The sequence below is a fragment of the Choristoneura fumiferana genome, chromosome 11, assembly GCF_025370935.1.
Source record: "Choristoneura fumiferana chromosome 11, NRCan_CFum_1, whole genome shotgun sequence".
NCBI lineage: Eukaryota > Metazoa > Arthropoda > Insecta > Lepidoptera > Tortricidae > Choristoneura > Choristoneura fumiferana.
This window is the reverse complement of record NC_133482.1, coordinates 11,504,466-11,525,886: the sequence shown is the minus strand read 5'-3', so window position 1 is coordinate 11,525,886 and position 21,421 is coordinate 11,504,466.

Here is a 21,421-nt window from a genome sequence, read left to right as displayed (position 1 = left end):
TCCTTCCGGCCCTAGGAATAAAGTCGTATCAGATATCTAGGCACGCTTGTTGTGTCAGATATTGGTGCTGGTGATTGTACCTCTATATCAAATTTCATCAAAATTGATTAGGCGGTTTCAGCCAATATAAACGTAATAATAATTAGGATAATTCAATAAAATGTATTGATCTCGACATGAAACATTTTATACTAAATAACAACTAATTACCCTCTAAAAAACCAATACACTCAACAAAAACCAATTACCAGATCGCCCATTCATCTCGAGCGATTAATAATAACGTATTCACAAATCCATTAATCACGGGCCGCAGATTAATCTTCCAATTAATCCAAATCAAGAGGAAGGTCGGTATGCAAACGCGCTGAAACAAAAAGTCACGACACAGATGAATCAGGGGCAGACGGGAGTATGGAAGTATTAATAGTGGCCGTAAATTAGCTTCGAACGATCCAGTGGAAGCTTTGCGCACTAATTTGTCGGGCCCGATGCGGACACAAGGGCTGTATGTGCAGCGAGCGTAAGTAAAGGCAAGTAATGATTAGTTTTTTGGAGTCTTTTTGTATTTTTTATTTCAACTCCAAATTCGTTACTTTACCGGTATCCCGTGAAACCATATCGAAAGTACAAATAAGACATGGATGCACAGAATAACCAGACAAAGAGACCAGCGCTGAAGATCTAATCCAGGTCCTCAGCAATCCGTGCTGCGTGCTATAACCCCTACACCACCGCTGGCCAGGAGTCTAGACACGAATTTATCCTATACACACATATCTCAGGTTGCTTTTTTCCACTACGCTACTTAAGCAGCAGCACTAGCGACATCTATGTTTCGCTCTTATCGAGAGACGTCACATTCTTTTTGGAACTAACCGCTCACCCAGACAAGAGATGTCGCTACTATAAGCAATCAAATTATGATTGTTTTTTTGGGGTCTTTCCCAGCGCTGGTCTCTTTTTCTGGTTTTTCTGTGCATCCATGTCTCAGTTTGTATTTTCGATTAGGCATAGAGATATACCAGGACCAATATGTGACGAACAAAGCGTGCATAAAATATCTGATACTACTCTTATTCCAGAGCCGGTATGACGTGTCAGATATTTGTGCACGCTCCGCTGTGGCAGATATTAATGCTGGTGATTGTACAGTCACCTGACACGTCCTTCCGGGCCTAGAAATATGTAGAATCGTATCAGATATTTATGCACGCAGATATGAATGCAGTACCCACAAACGAGGAAACTGAATCGTGTACAGTCACCAGCACCAATATCTGACACAACAAGCGTGCATAAATATCTGATACGACTCTATTTTTAGGGCTGGAAGGACGTGTCATATTTTTGCACGCTCCACTGTGGCAGATATTAATGCTGGTGACTGTATCAGGGTGGAACCTTTTCATCGATTTTGGAAAATGTATGGGATGTCCACGTGACATTCGTAGCACAAAGGTTCCACCTGATACGTGATTCAGCTTCCTCGACTGTAGGTACCTAACTAGAGAAAAACGCAAGGCATTTCACTGATGAATACATAACGACCGCTATCGTAATGCCATCCACGAAGACGTGTGATTTTGTCAAAATTAGCATTTAATGACATTGTAATAAGAACCACGGCACACGTCATCGTAAATGACTCTACCTATTTAGGACTATTTATGAGTTTAGTCATTTTTTTTTTCACTTTCTACAGATACTTACATACAGGCTGGGTCATGAATTTATTTATATTTAAAAATGTCATAAAAATTAAAAATGGTTATTTTATTTTATTAAAAATTTATTTTATGAAAAATCGCATCATATAAGTGACAGCCGTACACCCCAAGTGTGCCGCTGCTGAACTGATGTCCGTAACTTAATTTTGAACGAATAAAACTTCTAAAAACTCTTAAGAAAAACTAAACTTGGCTTGGAACCACAGCAAAGAAATAATTGTACAATTTTAAAGTTAGGTGTCTAGTCTGACCGTGTGTACTCATACCCTCGAATCTGTTGTGTAGTAAATTATAAATGAAAAACGATGCGGCGACGTTGAAACGCCAAAACGAAGTAAACTGAACTTTTGTTGAGACGGAACGAAAAACGAAATGAGCAGGGAGTTGAGAAAATTTGTCATCATTATCAGCCGGAACACTTCCACCTCTGAACGAAGGCCTCCCCCTTAGAAAATCGCAATGAACTGCAACTCGCCACTTACATGCTTGCCCGTAACTCTTGCAAAGTCATCAGTCCACCTCGAGACGAACGAACACTGCTGGATGGTTTTTCAAGAACTGTCAATAAAAAACCTTGTACGAGAAAAATTTTGGTTAGATTTTTTTAATACCCCAAGCTGATTCGATTAATAATAATAAAATAAAAATAATACTAATGATTTTTTCAGAAAAATTGCGGTACAATATAAAAAAAAACAGACTATGATAAACTTACGCTTACTTAGATTGAGACAAAGTTCTTTTTATCATTCGTAAACAATATTTTAATTTCTTATCTTAATTTGCCCAGTCAGTAATAACTACAGCCAATAGAAAATAGCTGGTAGTAGGTTTATTAAACAACACACATTAAAACAAATTAGCGAATGTACCTACAATTAAAATAAAAAGTATCCTAAAAATAACTAAGTAATAAATAAAAACTGTACTATATCCTTAATAAATAACTATCCTAATAAATAACGCAAATAGCTTGTGTTAAAAAAAAAGTTAGCTTTTCAAAAATATTCCCTAGCATTGACATTTGATCAATTTTTCTATCATTCTCAAAATACATTGTCTCAAACATGCTATGTAATGTTTATGTTGTGTTCAATAAAACAGGCTTCAAAATATACTGTTGCGGGCCTAGGCCTGCAAGACAGCAGTATTTTATTTCAATGCAAAACGTCAAATATCAACGATAAAAGCCATAAAGGCCCTAAAAGCCGAACAGCAAACACAATAAAAAAAAATTTGGCTGAAAAATTGACAAGTGTCATTGTCTTTTTTTTGATTGACTGGACTTGGGCTTTAGCCATTTTGCAAGTCAGTTCCATTGTCATTTCAAAAGTTTCCTTTAGAAACGTAGTTTTTTATTGTTGCAGTCGGTTATGTCTACATGTTTTATAGCAATTTGATTTTATCATTTTAACATTTTAAAAAGCATGTTAGAATAAAATAAACATTTATATAGATGGTAGTTATAATTTGAGTCTGGTGTAATTTTAGTTGTCTTACAAATAAAACATTGATTTCTAGGAGTTTTTATTTCTTCTAGTGCATGCTTGAGAAAAAGCACTATACAGCCTCGGCATGAAAGAAAATGCGAGCCTCGTATTCCTATACCTATATATACTCGGCCTGCAAGCCTTTCTTTCCCGGCCTCTGCTGTTATGTACTATTATAGACGTCATGGCCAGTAACTTTTTTGGCACAGTGAGCTTGTTCCAAAGCAATGGAAATATTGTTTACCACCTCAACTTATGCCAGTGATTTATTCCCTTCCTGATTGCTGATTAGATAACGAATACTGTTCACAGGTGAAACGTCGAAAACCGGATAAATAGGAATCCCGGATATTGTTCACGGTAAATATTTGCGTGCTATTTCTGTTGGGCTATTAATTAGGATATTGGTGCTATGTCAGAAATTCTACCATTGGTCATTAGAATTATAAATGAAAAAAAAAAGGAATTATAAGTCTAGACCGGATGGCGAAGCGGTTATAGAATCTGACTACGAAGCTTGAGATTCTGGTTCGATTCCCGGCCGGTGCAGATATTTTGTATGATTAATACGAATGTTTTTCTAGGGTCTTGGATTTTTTAAATGTATTGTATTTAAGTATGTATTTATCTATATAAGTATGTTTATCTGTTGCCTAGTATCCATAGTAAACTTTGCTCAATCTGGGACTAGGTCAATGGTGTCGAGTGTCCCATTTAAAGACCTATTAAAAGACTTATTTGTACGAGATGTACAACGTAGGTAACATTTAGGGCCTACGCTAGCTACCACAGTTTCACGTAGCGGCTGGACGCCAATTGAAAATACCTAGTGTGAGTAGCGCTAACAGCATGCGTCGTGCTCGTGTGCGACAGATTTTACCTGTAAGTCTCGTATCCGCGCCCGCAGGCGTGCGCCCGCTCCATGCACCCACGCCAGCTCCTATATATACTGTAGTCTTGCACGCCAGCCTAGCGTAGGCCCTAAATGAGCTTCGCGTATTCGCTGGATGCGCGATGACAGCGCCAACTAGCGGCTACAATGAGGGCTATCGTTGTTTGTCTCACTAGATGGCGCACTGTTGCGTGAGGTTTTAAGTATGGCTTTCAAAGTCTGTATTACGGGCGTGAAAACAAATTTAGTTTAAAATCATATTTAATACACCTTAAAACCGTACCATAAAAATATTCGAGCATCCACCCAGTTTGCACAGTCCCCTTTTGTTCGGAAAAAAAAGGGAGGGACAAAGGTTTTACGAATACAAAAACTGTCTCAAAATACAGACATTCATTGCTCCGGAACGCATATTTGCCATAATTAATTTAAGATCGTACACTCGTACGATCGTTTAAGACAGTACCGCAATTCTTGCAAACGGTAAACAGTCGTAACGCTTATTTTAATCTGTAATATTTTATTTACGAGAGTTGGTGTCAGTTGATAGTTGTTGGAAGTTAACTTCAATTGTGGTGGCTAACTGTGAATAAAGACAAGTGGATTTGTGGCAAATTGGAGGAATAATTCAAGATATTAAGACTGAGTTGGAGCTGTCGGTTTTACAACTACCCGATTTTGCACGCAGAAAAAAAAAATAGCAACAAGACGAACAAATAAAATTTTAACGCCTACACTGCAACTGCAAAGTTACCTACTCTCCACTTTCTATCTACAGGCGCTATATTTTACCAATTAAGAATGAAGTGTAAGGCCTGCCAAAAAGTGGTGAAGGCTGTGGAAGCAAAAACGTGCCAGGAAATGCGCAGCCAATTACCACTACTCCTGCTTGGGAATTAGTTTGAAAACTTCAATAAGGAGTCCAAGCAGACAAGGTCAAACTGGAGGTGCCCGGAATGTAAAGCCGTGGTGAAAACGCGGTTGACAACTCGAACACTCCCGTTAGAACTCAGGATACATTCATCTCACAATCTCAACGCCAACTTCCACTAACAGCGAGGAATTGAGGATCTAAAGGAATATTTAATGTAAAATTGAGAGAGGCTACAGAAAAAACGGCAACCGACGCCAAAAATAAAATCACGGCGGAAACCAAAACACTGAGTTGCGCAATGGAAGAATTGAAAGCGAGCGTGAACTTCATATGCCAGTAGACGAACTGAACAAGCGTTTTAATGATAAAATCATACTAATTCAAAGAGCTTCAGGAAGAGAACGCCAGTCTTCGAGGTGAGGTCAGGGATTCGGCAAAAGGCTTGCAGACATGGAGCAGCGATCCCAGGTTAGCGTTGAGGGGGGGCCGTGCCGAGAAAGACACTGTCGAGAACCTCGAGCTTCGTGAAAAATCAAGGAGATGAACACAAAACTTGCCGACATCGAGCAGCGGTCCCGCGCTTGTAACGTCGAGGTGCAATGCGTCCCCGAAAAGAAGGACGAAACCTCGCTCTACATCAAGAAACTATGCACAGCGGTCGGAAGTCAGCTGGCTGATTCCGAAATAATAAATTTTCACAGAATTCCTAAGCAAAATGAAGAACCAGCAGGCCAAAGTCTATTGTTTTAAAATTAGCAAGTCCGAAACTTCGTGACGGATTCCTGGCAGCTGTAAGAAAGTTCAATAAAGCCAACGCGAGCGACAAACTGAACACCCTCATTGGGCGTCAGTGGAGACAAGCAGCCTGTGTTCGTGAGCGAGCACCTGTCACCGGCAAACAAGAAGCTACACGCCGCGCGCGCATTGCGGCCAAGGAAAAAGTACGAATTGTGTGGGTTCGCGATGGACGCATTTATATGCGGAAATAGCAAACACTAAAAGCACTCTTAGTGCGTAACGAGGAGTTTCTGAAGTCACTGCCATCGAGTTAATAGAATACTGTTATCGCTAAAGTTTTCTCAATATATACCAAAATGTGCGAGGCTTGCGGACTAAAACTGAGGAGTTTTTATCAAACGTACTGAGTGTCGAGTATGATGCAATCATTTTGTCGGAGACGTGGTTGAATGCTTCTGTTTTTGAGCATGAGATATTTGACGATAGATAAATTTTTAGGAGGGACCGATGTACCACTTCGTCACATGACACGAGGAAAATGGTTGGGTTTGCATAGCTATTTTAAAAAAGTACAAAGTTGAAAGAAAATGGCAATGGGAATCGAGCTGCGAGGACTTGTGGGTGAGTTTCAAAATGGGTAAAGGCAGTAATTCTCAATACTTTAACATTTGCGCACAGTATATATACCCCCGCCTGTATGCCACAACTATTTTGATACCTTACTCACAAAATAAGTAATGTGATAAGCAATTGTGTAGCGGCAAAGTCGTTTAATTTAATAATAGGTGATTTTAACCTACCAAATATAACCTGGGTCTTTGACCCTGTGTTAGCTTCATGCAGTTTTAAGCAACGCTAATAGCATATCTGAAAACATGCTTGGTGATGAAATGCTTTTTCAATAATTTAACCCAGAGTAATTATATTGCGAATCACAATAATCGCATCTTGGACTTGTGATGTCGAACTCGGCTCATAACCTAATAATTCTAAATCGTGTCACCCCTTATTGTTTGGATTCGCACCACCCAGCACTGGAAATAGTAATTCGCCTAAATAAAAAGCATAAGGGCTTAGTGCCAATCGTGATTTGATACCAAATTTTCCAGGTGTAATTTCGAACTTGTGAATGAAGAGCTATCTCAGATTGATTGGCCGGAGACGTGGAGCACACAACTAGCGTTAATTGCATGGTTGATATTTTACACGATACTATCAGAAGCTTTAACTAAGCATACTCCTATGTGCAAGCCGCGTAGCGATCGGCACCCAGTCTGGTTTAGCTTGCCACTAATAAAATGTTTAAGGGAGAAAGCTAAATATCACAAAAGATTTAAAAAATATGGTAACCGATGGACAGACTGAGTTTCGAGCGGCTGCGAAATCGCTGCGATAGTATGCTTAAGGAATGTTTACGTACATTTAAAGCGAATGCTTCGAGTACTCTCCGCACCAACCCAAAATACATATGGTCGTACATAAATGGACTCAAATCCAATAGCTATTCGATCCCAAATCGAATGACTTCTGGGTCCAAGACGGCTGTNGTTACGAAATCTCATTTAATTTTATAAGTATTTTAAAAGTACTATCTCGCGAAACAGACTGGGGTGGCGCAGCTCTGTAAATAAGGCTGTTGTAAGTTTTTAGGCCCATCACCTGGATGCCAAACGTCTTGTTATAAAGAACCGCCGGAGACCTTCCTACACTTATACATGTAATGATAGCGGTCACTTACATTGCACGCCCTGTTAAAAGAGTGGCTTTGCCAGCCATACTCGGGCACATAATAAACAAACCTAAAGTATAAAAGTTGTGAATATGTGTTTTTTTAGGTACTCCCTTCACGCTAAAACTTCTGGACGATTTGTATGAAATTTAGTATGTAGATAACGGGACATCTGGAATCCATATAGGGTACTTTTATCCCGATATTCCAAGGGATCGGGATAGAATCGAATCTCAACCGCTGGGTTTAGAGTCTTGAATTAAATTTGGCACAGTTGTTTTTAGTGCAACGTGAGTGAAGACCACGATATAATTTTGGGAATTAAACCTGTTTAATTTAATATTTTACGCACGCAAAGACGCGGTAAACACTGGTGTCTTTATAAATTGAAAGAGTAAAGCCGCATTCACACCGCGTTGTGTTGTGATGCTCTCTATCTCTCTATCTCTATAGCTTTGATGCGACACAACACAGCCGTCACAACACACTGCATCAGATAATGTGAACGCAACCATATAAATGTATGAAACCGATACCATTCTGATGCGTAACGAAAACAACACGACAAACAAATGTGAATGCGGATTTAGGAGTAAAAACCAATCTCCACAGTGTTGAGAAACATGGCACGGCCCTATTTCTCTTTAGTTCTAAGCTAGAGCTTCAATTCTCACGCCTGCCAGTATAGCTTGTGAAATACCAATCAATTTACCCAGATTTTAACCATAAAAACATAGGAATATGGTCTAAACTTGTTTGTGTGCAAAACAGAAGTGGTTATGGTTGTCGGCACGAATCTAACAGTTTTTTTGCGGATGTTTATGAAGTCATGGCTGATTAACCACTGTTTTCATTTCTAGGTAATCGAATATATTTCATTCGAACTGTAGTTAACTGCTGCAATTAGACGATAAGTTATTTTTTTTGTATTATAGTTTTGTTTTAAGTTAGTTTTCCGTGCATAAGTTTGTATGATTGTTTTAAAACACTAGCTAAGACGTAGCTGAAAATACTGAATACTCACCATTTTTATGTAATTTTAAATGTTCTGAAATAAAGATATTTTATTTTATTGAATCAGGCGTTACTTTGCGGAACTGCATGAACACGCATAATTTGCATAAGCTTAGATATCGTAAGGTCGCGGGTGAGCTAGGAAATTCTTTTAGTTCATTGATATTTTATTTTATTTTATTTAAAATATTTTTAATATTAATTACAAAAAAACAAAATTTATGAAAAAAAATTAGACAACACTAAGTAGGTACTTAATTAATATCAATTTTCTGTTCTTATTATCCTATTGTTTATATAGAGAAAGTTTGTAAAGACGTTCGTTACTCAATCATGCAATACTTAATATGAACGATATGAACAGATTTATTTAGTTGGATTTTAGTAAGAAGATTCCTATCTAAGTCCTCTAAGACTATATAAGTCCTGAGGATGGATGTTAGAGTAGGTACAATACAATACAATAAATATATCTTATAGCACACCACAAGTCACCACAAGAATTTATATTGACGCAAAATTCAGGGTAGACAATAGGCGGTCTTATCGCTTAAAAGCGATCTCTTCCAGAAACCCATTTAGAGTAGTTTTTATTCTGGTGAATACTTCACGGATGTCACGAGCACTTGCTAGTTAATATTAGGTATAAAATTAGCTGTTACTCACGTCTTTGCCTTGAAACTATATTTTTTAATTTTTACGGAAATGAGTGTACACTTTTAAGTCAAGGGGGCTGCTAGGAAATTTAAAAATCGAAGTTCGTATCGTACCGTCCTTCTCACTCGTATTAAATAATATTAGCGTGAGCGGGACGGCAAGATACAAAGTTCGAATTTTGCACTTCGTAGTATAGGGCCAGAGGGCCTACTCCGAAGTTTGAAAAGCGAAGTTCGTATCGTACCGTCCCTCTCGCTCTTGTATTTATAAGTGTCTGATGGACCGAACGACACTAACTTTGATTTTCGAATTTCGTAGGTATCACAGACTCACAGTTATTCGTGTACCTAGTAAATGAGTCAAGATTCTCCGTTTCATGTCTTATATCTAATTAAAAAGATCATCCAACAATAACGATTAGATAATTTACGAGTGCACTTAACGACCGGCGTACATTAACTTTACTTAATTAAAAACTAGTCTATTTTCTTATGACCATACGGTACAGAGAAAAAGTGGTATGTGTTACAGCGGAAAGTGTCAGAATAACTTACGTGTGTGTGAGTAACGGAACTCATGAGTCGCAGAATCATCGCTACGGCTGCTTTTACTTTTGTCTATTTATGTTTCGTTTCAAAAACAATGAAGCGAAGGGTATTTTCCAAACTAATTCAGTAGACATATCGAAAAATTATGGGGAATCGGAAAACATTCCGTTAATGGAACTATTGCAGGTTATTTGGGGACACACTTGGAAGACTATTCTCATTTTTTGACCGCGGGGAAACCTTGGATATTTTGCTTTGTTTCTTGTACTGAACACATTAATTTCAATGTAACTTCCATTTACTTAGTCTGTGAGTTTCTTCACACTATGACACACGTGTTGTGTAATTTATCATAAGATATAACTCTACATTAAATACATTTAGAAGCTAAACTAAACATGAATAATGTTGGTTGTATGTTAGGTTAGTTCTAAATAATTTAGGTCATATCGAAGCACTAAGTATGTCAAGCAAGGCCGAATGGTGAAAAAATTATTAGACTTCGCCCTCGATTTTAGCTCTGACTATATATTTATGTAGATTGTCAATAGCCTTAATATATATTGCAAAATTTTATAAACAGGGGTCAAGATAGAGTAGCGTTTATTATAAACAGGGTAAAGATAGAGATTGATGTTTATTATTCATTACTTACACTTACATTACATTCGTAGTTATTTACGTACACTATAGTTCTAATAATACAATACAGTGAATCTTTATTGAATACCATCATAACAAAGTAAGGAGTACATAGAGAATGGTTTCCAAGGTAAGCAATAGGCGTCAAAGCAATCTCTTTCAGGCGACTTTTACAATGCAAAGAAGTAAGGAATAGATAAATAAATAAATATCACGGGACAATTCACACCAATTGACCTAGTCCCAAAGTAAGCTTAGCAAAGCTTGTGTTATGGCTACTAAGCAACGGATAAATATAATTATATAGATATAGATACATACTTAAATACATATTAAACCCTTAAGAACCGAGAACAAACATTCGTATTTTTCATACAAATATCTGCCCGACACGGGAATCGAACCCGGGGCCTCAAGCTTCGTAGTCAGGTTCTCTAACCACTAGGCCTGGTCGTCTAATAGGGAATAGATAAATAAATAATAAGGAATAGATAAATTTACTAACTACGGTTTTTATATTTATTATGTCGAGTAATAAATCTAAATCTAGACCTAGGATTTTGAGAGATGGCATCAGATGGTACAACATTCATTGCTTGCTATGGCTCAAATAGGGCTAACTTAGTGCAAAGAAGGAATTTAAAGGGTGTGCTAAATAAAATATGCAATGGTGTGATGAATATTTATCAATTTAAGATGATAACGTAGGAGGTTAAGATATAATGTAGTGATGCAATTTGAGAGAAAACTTTTGTGACTCATTCAGCAGAATACCCCAAGGCAATCGCCATCGAGCGTTCTTTTGAGGTTATCCGGTTCAGTTTTCGATCGTTCTTATGTTGTTAGTAAAGAAAGTCTATATTACTTATGAATTAATTCAAAAGGTGTCACATTTGACGATAATTCGATAAGAGCGGATTTTATTTGGTATTGATCAAGTTGGTATTGATGTTAGCCTAGAAAGTTTAGCGGGTTGTGTGTGAAGAATTCGTTTATCGCTATTTCGCAAATCCGGGATAAAAGTATCCTATCTGTAAATTAAGGTTATATAATAACTGTTTGCCTAAATCCATGAGGCCTTTATTGAGTGATTAAGTGATAAACAGCCAAACAATCAAATATCCTCACAAACTTTCTCGTTTATAATATTAGTAGGATAGAATGGGATCATCTAACAAAATGTATGAATAATCTAAATAAATAAATATTATTATTATATAGCCGAGCCCGTGAGTACCTATTATGTAATATCACAGTTTTCAATAAAAAAAACAGCTACTTATCGAAATCATTTTAGATATGCTGTATTTGAACACAAAGTTTATATTATATTTATTATTATGTTTTGTTTTGTTTGTTTTAGTTTAGGTTAGCTTGAAAGATCCCTTTTAGAGATAAGTTCGCCTTTGTACTCTTTTTGTTTTGTTGTTTTCTTATGTATTATTTTTTGATTTTATGTATAATAAAGTATTTTACTCATAGTCAAAATACCACAAACGGGACTTATCACGATAACACGCACGAGTAATATTTACCTCGACGTTTCGACCACATTACAGTGGCCGTGCTCACGAGTATACTGAAGTGTGGGGTGTCAAGTCTGTCTAGCAGCGCGAGTCCTTCGAACTACCCGCACTTGATCACAAATAGGACCGGCAATCGTATCACGAACTACCCGCACTTGGTCATTTTTAATTGTCACCCCCATCACACCGACACACAACACACAACACACAACGTCCGATCGTCCCTCAGAACATTCATCCGAAGCCGACACTTATTTAACACTTGACACACCGCCCTTCAGCACTTCAGTCTACTCGTGACCACGGCCACGTTATGTGGTCGAAACGTCGAGGTAAAATATTACTTGTGTGTTAGCGTGAGAAGTCCCGTTTGTGGTATTTTGACTCAGAGTCATGGATGTTCTACGTAGGTATTTTTTTTAATTAGTACCTATGTTTATCAGTTGCCCAGTATCCACAGTGCAAGCTTAACTCAAGTTGGGATTAAGTCAATTAGTGTAAATTGTCCCATGATATTTAGGTATTGTTATTGCGTAATTGGGCCCACGGTGTCAATTAAGAAGTTCGTTCATCAAGAGACGCAAATCGCAAAGTGTATAACGTGTGTACGTGGGTGCATTATCTAAAGGTGTTAAGTAAGATGGATTAATTTTGAATGGCGCCTTGGCCCCGTCCAGTCTTATGCATACGTACGTGGGTTTGATTAATTTGAACATTTGATGTACACTCTAATAAATAGGCATTTGCAGGTGGTAGGACCTTGTGAAAGATCCGCCCGGATTGCTACTACCATCTTACTCGCTAATCCTGGCCGTGAAGCAGCAGTGCTTGCACTGTTGTGTTTCGGCGTGGAGAGTAACAACCGGTGAAATTACTGGCACTTGAGGTATCCCATCATCTTAGGCCTCAAGCTTGGCAATGCATGCTCTGCAATATCCCTGGTGTTGCAGATGTTAATGGGGGTGGTGATCTCTTACCATCAGGAGGACCCACTTGCTCGTTTGCCATCCAGTCGAATAAAAAAAAAAACGAACTGTTCAAAACAAATTAATCATTGCTCATTTATAAGCAGCTGCGATATCTCTAGGTACCTTACTTTATTTTACGAGCCTATAGCCCAGTGGCAGTGGTTAGAGAACATGGGTTCAATCCCCGGTCGGAGCAGATATTTATTATGATTGGTTATTTGGAGTCTTTTTGTATTTTTTATTTCAACTCCAAATTTGTTACTTTTACGGTATCCGCGTGAAACCATATCGAAAATACAAACTGAGACATGGATGCACAGAAAACCAGAAAAAGAGACCATCCGTCGGAGGTTGGTTTCGATAGAATGTGACGTCTCTCGATGAGAGCGAAAACATAGATGTCGCTAGTGCTGCTGCATAAGTAGCGTAGTAGAAATAAGCAACCTGAGTATGTATGCATAGGAAAAATTCGTGTCTAAATTCCTGTCCAGCGGTGGTGTAGGGGTTATAGCACGCAGCACGGATTGCTGAGGACCTGGGTTCGATCCCAGCGCTGGTCTCTTTTTCTGGTTTTTCTGTGCATCCATGTCTCAGTTTGTATTTTCAGATATTTATTGTATGAAAAATACGAATGTTTGTTGTCGAGTTTTGGGTGTTTGTTATGTATTTTAAGTATACTATCTATAATAGTATATTTATCTGTTGCTTAGTACCCATAACACAAACTTTTCTTGCTTTGGGACTGGGTCAATTGTTGTGAATGGTCCCGTGTTTTTTTTATTCGTGCAATCAAAACTTGAACTTTAAGTTAAAAAGAACTGAATCTCTTGTTCTATCACAAGCAGCTACGATATTTACTTAATTAAGACAACGTACCTACATTGTTAAATCATTTATCAACAGTGAATACATAACACGAGCATAGCACACTTTTAGCATACTTTTAGGAAAGATGATAAAAGTTCGTGTAAATATTTTGAAGTGTTTCTTCAGTTGCGAACTGTACACCTACTATTTATTACCTGTGACTAAGCTATTGTTTATGGTTAACTACCCTTGGTACCCTACTTTAAAAAAACTGTCACAATGTTCCCATCCAATAATGACAATTCCGCGCAAGGAATGTTTTTAAAGAACACGTGCTGCTTAATGTTTACATTTAATTGTGTCAACGGAGTTACTTTTCACTAGATTATTTTTGGGGAAATAGTTTAACTATGTTACGAAAACGTTACACCCCAATATTGTACCTTGGGGTAAAACCACCGCTTCGAACGTTCAAGACGACGGAGCGAGTCAGAATTAGACGAGAAGTGATTCGTTGAACTCTATTGTAGGCCGCCGTTTGTCCGTATCCTCCGTTTTTTGCCGAAACTCGCTTTTAAACTAACGGTCTTCATAGCAAAAGTTATTGCAGTCCAATGTTAACAATTTCGTGAATTACTTGAAAGTTGATTGAAGTTCTGCAATCAATGTTGTTGCTAATTACCAATTAGTAGGAATGGATTAGTAGTTCACAGAAAGCCGTGGTAAGCTAGAAAAAAAAACATGATGCATCTCAATTAAAAACAGCTTAAGTTGCTAACGCCAAACACAGGGCATGGTGTACATCACATAGACGAAGATGGCAGTGAGAGGCATCTAACAGCCTAAATGGCGGCAACGCGTCCAAACGCTAAAAACAAACATACCCGATCTAATCAACACTGGCACAATCCTCGCACTGTGGCACTCACAAAAACACTCGCGTTAGCAAAGTTCGTTTCTACGGTAAATGTTTTGTACGTAAGTGTCAAGTCCCGGTATAAGTACGTCGTGCGTCGACGGCGCCGCGCGCTAGACTGGCGGGACCGGTCCTTCTTGATGCCGAGATTTCTCCCCGTAACATCGAAAGCGAGCCTTTCTTCGACTCGTGGCGAAACGCAGGTGTGAGTGCTACTGCAGGTACTCGACGACGCGTTAGGCGAGTTAGCGTCGACTACGCAACAGTAGGTACACGGTTGGGTGAACTCATTCAATGCGGGTACAAAAAAACGCTGTTCGGGAGTGAATTTTTATTCGCCCTTTCCTGTTTGTGTCGCACTGGGGATGAAAAAGGCCCACAATCAAATAAATGAGGTATCAGTATAAGATGCAATGTAAGAGCATATGAACGGCATTCAACACGGGGTGCATTTCATTAGTACAAACGCCGCTATGCCACGGCTTACTACGATAAGGTGCTTACTCGAATGTATGCAGAAAAATATTACACAATATCAGCCGCAATAATATACTACATACGAATAGGTTCAAATGTAGACCCAATATATTTTATGGTAAGTATTCTGGCATAGCATGTAAGTAACTAGAATCACTAACACTCATTTATTTTTGAGGATTACTTCATATTTGATATCAAAAACTATCGTGAGACTCAAGACAATAGGTAATTTTACTAAATCAGAATACCAAGAGTCACTCTCGGATTGGTAGAGATGAAGATATGAGGTGTTTCGAGCCAATCAATGACCATGAACATGACCAACTTTTGTCAAGATGTATTCGAATGAATAACTGTCACTTCCGGACTATACCCATTCCACAGATAAGCATAGGTCTTTAGGCAGCTGGGTTAAAAACGGTTCTGATTGGTCCGAACCATGGACACACCTCAACTCTACAAGTAATATACCCGTGAGTTGAATTTTGGACACATGCCAGTGAGTTACCATAGTAGGGTTGTTTGGGGCTTTCGTTTGACTCACATAGCGTTCGATGACGCGAGCCAGGATGCTCGTATTCGGTCAAGGTGGACTTTTAAAGGGTTGATGTCGCAAACATCGACGCGTGACGCGTGACAGCGCGGATTCTTAACACCTCTATACACCACCTTGGTTTTTTTAAGTTCGAAATGACGCCATTGATCACATCATCATAGACAGCCGAAAGATGTCCACTGCTGGACAAAGGGCTCTCCCAAAGAACTGGTTGATCCTGCGTCGCCCGTACCATCGTTACCGTACCGAACCGTCCATACGAGTAGATATCGTTTTCCTGCGACCAAAAAGTCCACAAAAGTCGACATTGTGAGGGGACCTACCCATGCTGCGCAACGCCCTGACCAAATGTTCTCATACTATAATAAAACATTTTTTGGTAAACATTTCATTTTTAATACAAGCTTTTTTTGCTGACTGTAGTTTTTTCTGTACCTACCTATATTGTCACCCTAACTACATTTGCATACCAAATTTCAAGTCGATGCTGTTAACCGTTGAAGAGTTCCGTCCTGTGGGACGATCCTGGCCGGACTACCAGGATGTCACTACCAAATTATTGCATTGTCACGCAATTTACACAAGCATACCAAATTTCAAGTCTAACTACTGGAAGTTGGTCCAATTTAACTTGCAAGATTTTATTACAGACAGACAACGGGACAGGTTAAACTAAATGAAAGCTTGTAAAAACATTAAATTAAAAAAAAAACAAATGAAAACTAAAAGGAAGAAAATAAGTCTAAAGTTCAGCAGTCGGGACCCATTACTAAGAATTTTTGAGCTGGTCACGATTGAAATGGATCCCGACTTAACAGAGTCCTAGGACTAGACTTATTTTCTTCCTTTAGTTTTTAAGACGGTCGAGTTTTTTTTTTAATTTAATGTTTCATTTTCTACTTTTTTGATATTTCTGTGAAAATGACACATTAAAAGTATTATAACCCATATATATTTAGAATGGACTTTTTATTAGCTTTAATTTGATAAGTACCCATATTGTTACAACTGCCAGCTCACCCTATCTCCGGTAAGCCACCTTGAGGCTAACAGCAACAGTCCGTCCGAAATAAAAAACAATAAGTATATATATCGTACCGTCCCTCTCGCTGTCGCATTAAACAGTATAAGTGTCAGAGGGATCGAACGACACGAATGCCGATTTTCGAATTTCGTAGTCGCCCTGCTGATCGAACGTTTCAAAGTTTAACATAACGGACATTAACAGCCTTTTATACATAATACATTTTCACTGGTTCCTACACTAGGCGAGGCTTGTCCCGTAGGTAGCCAATTCCGAGTTTGCGATTTATTTAGCTCTTTTTGTAATTTGTTAGAGTATAAAAAGTTCTTTAAGAGCTTTATTGAAATAGCTCGCCAATCAGTAACACACCACACGCAGAAGATATATCGCACATCTTCATTGAAAGAGCATCAACATAAAAACAACCAAAATAGAGTAAGTACTCTCCTCACTAGCACCCTTTGGGTACAGGCCCTAAAAGCGTTTAAATGTTTTATAGCTCTGTATTATAAGCGTCAAAAATCCCAAGATCGCGACACTGGTCGAGTACAGAGGCCACACAATGAATACCCTAACAATGTTTATTTGTCTCACTTTGGTTGCAAACCTAAATATTATTCTTATATCAATACGCGGAGTTTAACAATGATAACGAAACGTAAACAAAGTTTGTAGTTCATCTGATAATCGCATGGCCACAATTCAATTTTGGAAGAACAATTTATGTACTTATATTTACCTATTTATACTGTAAAGAAAAAAAAAATTCTATATATTTACATACCTATATAAATCTATCCTAAACTTAAAATACTTACATAGGCTTAAAGAAAAAAAAAACTAAAACAAAATATTATTTAAAACAGCCTCTTATACAAAGGTTCCGAAAATGCTGGCAGCGAGCGATCCTTGTCTTAGGGTAAAGTCACATCTAGCAGCATCGAATCGCATTTTGTAATAACAAAAACGTAATATTGTATGAATGAAGATGCGTCCGCATCAATTCACCCTTCCACATGCGGACGCACTTAATACAATATTGCGTTTTTAGGGTTCCGGAGCCAAAATGGCAAAATCCCTTATAGTTTCGCTATGTCTGTCTGTCTGTCCGTCCGTCCGCGGGTTCGCTCAGGCACTATCAATGCTAGAAAGCTGTAATTTTGCACGAATATGTATGTGAACTATGCCGACAAAATGGTACAATAAAAATTTCAAAAAAAAAATTTTTTTAGTGTACCTCTCATAGACGTAAAGTGGGGGTGACTTTTTTTCTCATCTAACCTTGTAGTGTGGGGTATCGTTGTATAGGTCTTTTAAAATCATTAGGAAGTTGCTAAAACAATTTTTGATTCAGTGATTTGTTTGCAAAATATTCAACTTTAAAGTGCGAATTTTCATTAAAATCGAGCGTACCCCCCTCTAAAATCTAAACCGGTGGGTGGAAAAATTTGAAAACATTCAGAATGGTAGTAAGTATATCAAACTTTCAATGAAAACTGTAACGGCTAAGTTTGCTTGAGAATTATTAGTAGTTTAAGAGTAAATAGCAGCCTAAGGTATAAAATATACCTAAACTTGAAGGATTCTGTATAAAATACGAAATCCTTCCTTTTGGCTAGGGAACCCTATTTTGGGCGTGTCCGACACGCTCTTGGCCGCTTTTTGTATTACGAAATGCGATTCGTTGCTGATAGATGTGACTTTACCCTTATACTACGAAGTGCAAAATTTTAACTTCGTCTCTTGCCGTCCCGCTCTCCTTAATGTTATTCAATACGACAGTTGAGAGGGAGTACGATACAAACTTCGATTTTCGAATTTCGTACCTAATGTAGCCCCCTTCTTTGAACAGCGTACCTAATTCTTTCTCCGAGGAAGCTAGTTTCTAAACTTAATTGTTGTTAGAATTTAGACTTTCTACGAAATCATTTACAAACACAGCAATCAATGCATTATTTACATATTGACTTTTTAAATTTCTCTTTGACGTCACAAATTCGAGTGAATATGAAATGTGTCTTACACTCTATGTATGGAAATAAGCATTCGTCATTAAAATTCTAATTTGAAGCCAAAATTGTGCTGAATGCGAAGTTAGAGGTACGTAAAGTAATTGAGAATTATGAGGATTTCGCAGAGGCGAAATATCGCTAGATGGCGTTAGTATCGTGAGCTCCGTTTGACGTTTGCTTGCGATTGGCTCATTTAGTTATTTAACCAATCACGAGCAAGCGTCAAACGGACCTCACGATACTAACGCCATCTAGCGATATTTCGCCTCTCTGAAAACCCTCCCTACCTCGTAAAAAACGCTACCTAGGTACCTATTTATATTGTAGTCGTGTGCGTGAAGTTACCAAAGCCCACTGGGGCCGCGTGGGAACCGGCTCGCGCGGCGGAAGCTCACTCGAGAGGAGGAGGCCTGAGTCCAGCTGTGGGACGTATACCTATTATAGGCTGTGATGTGTTTGTAACATTTTTTCACATTTTTACATATAGAATAGAACGTACCTAGGTACTTAAACTTGTTGTATTGAACTCGTGACGTGAATTGCTATAAAGTTACCGTTTGAATTAAATTTTAGACCGCTGATGTTGTTTGGAGCTGTGATTTTCTACTGCTCTACTTGTATTTAAAATTCAACACTAATTTTACCACTTTCGTTTATAGAGTAATATTTCCGCAGATGTAAGTAATTCAAAACTTGCTTTGGTAAAAATACATGAACTACTCAAGCGCTGTTATCAATAACGATGGCAATAATAATGTTTTCACTTCTCATGCTCTAAAAGTAGGTCAATAAAGCCTTACGAGGCGGGAGTTAAGTGAGTAGGTACTTTAGTCCCTAGGGAGTAAGAGTAATTATTTTTTTAATTTACTTCGAGAAGAACAACATATAAATTATTTATTCAAATTATTTTATTGTTTGTGAAAGCAAAAATGAAGCGTTAAAAAGGCGAAAATTTTAGTCTCTGGCCTCATGTGACGTCAAAGAAAAGGGCAATCGCTTTGATAACGAGAGTACAAAGGACAAATAACGTGAACGTTTGTGTGTGTATGTGTCGCGCGTGCTACCGCTGCGTTCCAACTATGCTACATATGCTACATAGAAAAACCAGAAAAAGAGACCAGCGCTGGGAATCGAACTCAGGTCCTCAGCATTCCGTACTGCGTGCTATACCGCTACACCACCACTGGACAGAAGTACAGACACGAATTTCTCCTATATGTACCACATATCTCAGCTTGTTTGTTTCTTATTTAGTCACTTAAGCAGCTTAGCTTAGGTTTAGGTTTTTCTGTGCATCTATGTTTCAGTTTGTATTTTCGATATGGATTTTACGAGATGACCGTAAAAGTAACAAAATTTGTAGTTGAAATAAAAAATACAAAAATTCTTCAAAAAACCAATCTTAATATGCTACATATGTTGTTCATTTCAATGTGTTTCGTGATGAGGATGAGATGACGTATTCTTTACTTAAAAATCATTGAACGTAGGATAGATTTTATGACGAAAGCAGAGGAGTCAACCGTTCTCCGTGCAGTCTCCCATTTTGGTAATAGATTTGTAAGATTCCTATAGTCGCAGTACCTATGTAGCTTTTTAACAAATAATCCAAACACCTATACCTCAAATCGTACATGTTTAACCACAACATAAGCACATGCCAGGCCTTTTACGGCTACTGTTTGAACAATATTTAGCAACGCATTCACAGCACGTAGCGTAGATATTCCGAATGCAACGCGAAAATGTTTTCTCAGAAAACAATGATCGGGCATTTTTGAGGCATTCCAAAACGAAAATTGCGATTGCGATTGCTTATAAACAAAAGTACCGTGATCCTCTTTGTGTAAATACCTGTTTTAGTCGACATTTTGTACATCCACAGTCAAATACACTTATAAGACGTACACTAAGACCGGTCATTAAAAAGATCGATAAGGCCAGAGTTACAAAAATATGTATACACGGCCTTAATATTGAGACAATAAAGTCGTGTCTATTCACCATAGGTACCTACCTTTGATGAATGTCTTTGTAGTTAACTGTACCTACGCGGATGACAGGCAAGATTGTGAAAAAAATTGCGTCTTCTTAGAACGAGAACGTTTCAAGACATTTTAAAAGAAATTTTTGGAGTAATAATGGCTACTTTTTTCTCAGAAGATGGAAAAAGTGTAAAAAGCCAACGACACGCGGTCGTTTCTCAGGCGGTCACCAATCCAAGATGCGACCGCCTCCCACCTTTGCTTAACTTTGGTGATCGGACGAGAACCGGTGTTAGCAATAGTCTAAAATTTTATGATCATATTTGACAAAATTGTAATCTTTAAACACAGATTATTAATTCTATAAGGGCGTCGCAAAAAACGTATGTCATATATAAAGAGAGAGAAATAAAATTAGGAAAGCTCTCCAAAGCGAAGCTGTAACGCCGAATAACACCAACAGCATTATCCCCGTCTAGCTACTCCAAGCGCCATCTAGTGAGCAAATATGGACACTCCCAACATCCTGCTGCTGCTGCTACTTCCGACTCTCTTCGTGACTTCGGTCCCCAGTCATGCTGCCTGGAGAGATCTTATGTTGCCTTTCACACCTGGATTACAGCTCAGGAGTTGCCAAACCGTACCTTACAACGCCCTGGGGCAACTATATATGTAGGTGTATACAAAAAATAGACATATGTAGCTACATATGTCTATTTTCTTTTATATCAAAACATCGTCTTTCGGACCACCTGTATAACATTTGTTTATCTCCATCTGTCACTGAAATTTGGCTTTATACCAACGAAGATCATAATAGTATTTTATGCAAC